Source organism: Elephantulus edwardii, unplaced genomic scaffold (genome assembly GCF_000299155.1).
Source record: "Elephantulus edwardii isolate Elephantulus edwardi_28Jun2011 unplaced genomic scaffold, EleEdw1.0 scaffold00168, whole genome shotgun sequence".
NCBI classification, from domain to species: domain Eukaryota; kingdom Metazoa; phylum Chordata; class Mammalia; order Macroscelidea; family Macroscelididae; genus Elephantulus; species Elephantulus edwardii.
Window position 1 is genome coordinate 7,538,003 of NW_006399918.1, and position 3,672 is coordinate 7,541,674.

The following is a 3,672-nucleotide window of genomic DNA, read 5'->3' on the forward strand; positions in this document are numbered from 1 at the left end:
TGCAGGCCACTCAACAGCACATAACAACAACAAGGCATAGCTGACATACGATAAACTAGGCACATTAAAAACACACAAGTTATTAAGTTTTGGCATATGTATTTATATACCTGAAAAGCCATCATCACAGTCCAGAGTCAGTTTATCCTTTAGGCAAAGTAGATACCTATGATATGCATTTAAGGACCCCATAAAAATGTTTAGATTTCATTCAGATTCATATACTTTTAATTTCTTTTAAGTTCAAAAGAAAAAATAACTTTAGATTGAAGAAAACATTTTCTGCAGTAGTAATAGATCTTTATGCTAATACAGCCATAAAATACTTTAAAATATATTAACATTGCATTCAGCCAGCCAACACTGAGACTCAGGAGAGACTCGCCCTTATCCTCCAGGCGTGGCCATCCATTTCAGTATTTTACCATTCCAGCAAGCCCAAATGCTGGCAAACTCTGGGCCAGAGACCCCTAATTCATCCAGCAAGTCCGTTCAGTGGCCACTCAGACTTGGGGCCAACAGAAAGCCACAAATGCCCCATCGTTCCCAACCTGCCTCTCTTCCAGGCTCCAGAGGCCACAGATATCCAGCCAGCTGACACTGGATATCAGGAGAGACACTCAAGTGTCGAGGACTTTCATTCGTAGGGTCACTATGAGTCACCTACGTCTCGACAGCACTTAACATAGAGTGAGACCAGTTGGCCTTGTGAACCAAAGGTGGGTGACTCTAATCTGTGGCCCTCAGACCTGTTTTTAATTGTTTTTGGTCAAACATTCTTCTAGGTCGTATAGCCCTGGTGTGTCCACTTGCCATACAGAGGCAACTTGTGGTTGCTGTGAAGCTGAACTCTGTGACACTGATGTGTCAAATACGATAATGGCTACCCATGGTAGACAGTGTTTGGTGGAGCTCCTGATTAAAACAAGCTTGGAAGCAGGAGTGGCATCCACTTCTGTAAATAGCTGGCCTCTGGAAACCCTATGAACCTGGAGAAAAGATGAAAGTCATGCAAGTGTCGAGGACTTTCGTTCATAGGGTCGCTATGAGTGGACTATGACTTGAGGGTACTTAACAGCAACAACTTGTTAACATTATAAATACTTTGTTATGAAGAGAGGTGCCTATGAAAATAAAAGTACTGCAAACAACAAATGCTGGTGAGATTGTGAAGAGATTGGACCCCTTATTCACTGCTGGTGGTAATGTAAAATGGTGGAACCACTGTGGAAAGTGGTATGGTGCTTTCTCAAAAAGTTGGAAATAGAAATACCATTTGACTCAGGAATTCCACTACTAAGAATATACCCTAAAGAAACCAGAGCTGTCACCTAAACAGATATATGCACACCCATGTTTATTGTGGTGTTACTCACAATAGCAAAGAAATGGAAGCAACCCAAGTACCCATCAACAAATGAATGGATAGAAAAACTATGGTATATTCATACAATGGAATACTGTGCAGCACTTAAAAACAAGGAACTCATAATTTAAAAAAATGTATTATTTATTTCAATGAAAATTTACAAAGACTTTGGATTTCCATTCATTCATTGTTGCACTTTTCTCCCCTCCCAATCCTCCCCCAGAACTCATAAAATCTTACAAAACATGAGTGACCCTGGAGGACATTATGCTGAGTGAAATATCTCAGCCATAAAAGGACAAATACTGTATAAAACAGAACTGACATGGGAGTTAGGGAGAAACTAAGAAAAGAGGGGATAAATAATGAGCACTGCATTGGAACAGATGAGGGAAAGAACTTTTTAAAAGTAACATATGAGGGGATGAATGATGCATACTGCATTGAAACAGATGAGGGTGAGAACTGTTTAAAAGGGATATATGATTGGGTATTATTGTCCTGACAGGAGTCCAGAATGAAGGCTGCACAGTGGAGTGGACTTGCGGGGAGGAATTGCATAACAATGAAAGCGTTTTTCTTTTACTTTTTTTTTTTGGATGGTGGAATGTTTATTCTTATGTACTAGAAGAGTTGGTGTGTACATCAGCCCAGTTTGGTGGCAAGTTCTTAGGCCTTGGTCTTCTCCAGCTTGGCGATGCGGGCCACTGACTTGGGCCCCAGGATGTTGCCTACCTACTGGTGGCAGATCTCATCATATCTGTCGTTGTAATTGGTTCTGATGGCTTCTACCAGCTTCACCAGAGCGCCTTTATCTTCCTGGTTCACCTGCGTGAAGGCAATAGTGGTGCATGCATTCCAGTGGACAAGGCTGCCCAGCCTGCCGTTGCCCTTGATGCAGTAGGGAACTCCCGTCTTCCAACAAAGCGGGCAGGAAGACCACCAGCTGTACGGGGTCCACGTCGTGTGCGATCACCACCAATTGGGCCTTCTTGTTCTCCACCAGGGTGGTGATCATATTCACCCCGGCACGGAGGACCGGGGTCTCTTGGTGGGGGCGTCTCCTTTGCCAGCAGCCTTCTTATCAGCCCAGGCCAGCAGCCTCTGCTGCTTCTCCTTCTTGATCTCTGGTTGGTACTTGTGGGCCAGCTTCAGCAGCTGAGTAGCTGTCTGGTGGTCCAAGACCTGGGTAACTGGTTAATGGCTGGTGGCACCTTGAGTCATTTATAGAGGATTGTCCTCTGCCGCTGCAGCCAGATGTAGCGGGGCCATTTGGTGAAGCGGGTAAAGGCCCTTTTGGGTTGGATGTCCTGCCCATGCCAAAGTTTTTGGGTCTTTTCTCAAACAGGAGGTTCACCACCTTCTTGGCCTCCTGCTTCTTCACCATGGCGGGCGCCGGGTCCACCTTCTTTCCCTTGACCTTCTTTCCCTTAGGCATCTTGGGTGGACTGGCGAGAGAGCTTTTACTTTTCAAGAAGAGTGAATTGGGGGAGAAGGGGTGGACAGAGAGAAAAGTGAAACAATGAATGAATGGAAACCCTAAGTCTCTGTAAACTTTCATTAAAATTAATAAAAAATTAAAAAAATAAAAGGAATATATGACTAGGCATTATTTGTATGACAGCAGTCCAGAATAAGGGTGCATAGCAAAGTGATCTGGAGGAGGGGAGAGGGGCAGAAGGGAGGGAATTATGCAACAATGAACGAATATAATTTTTTTAAGTGAACTAGAGGTTTAGGGAGGAAAATGTGCAACAACAAGTAAATGGAAATTCAAATTTTCTATAAACTTTTGTTAAAAGCACAATTTAAAAATTACTTAAAAAAAGAGAGAAGTACTGAGAGGCAATGAAAGGTTAATGCACCCTGCTACAATTAACATCCATTGCCCCTCAAAATGTCCTTGTGTCCCTTTCTATTTCATTCTGCTGCCTTTCTACCTGTTTCCTCATCACTAGGCAACCATTAATCTGCTTTCTGTCACTAAGTTTTCATTTTCTAGTATTATATAAATGTGACCATATGTGACACTTTAAAAAAAATTTATTATTAATTTCAATGAAAATTTACAGAGACTTTGAATTTCCATTCATTCATTGTTGCACTTTTCTATCCCCCACCCCTTCCCCCAGTACACTCTTCTCTTTGAAAAGTAAAAGGAAAATTCTTTATTGTTTTACAATCCCTCCCCCCAGGTCCACTCCACTATGCAGCCTTCACTCTGGACACCTGTCATGACAAAAATACCTAATAACATGGCCCTCTTACATAGTTTTCTCCCTTATCTGTTTCAATGCAGTATA

General features: G+C 42.5%; 1 pseudogene; it reads right to left on the reverse strand.

Moving 5' to 3' along the window:
• Nucleotides 1–2,014: 2,014 nt before the first annotated feature.
• Nucleotides 2,015–2,807, reverse strand: LOC102853787 (annotated as a pseudogene).
• Nucleotides 2,808–3,672: the final 865 nt, after the last annotated feature.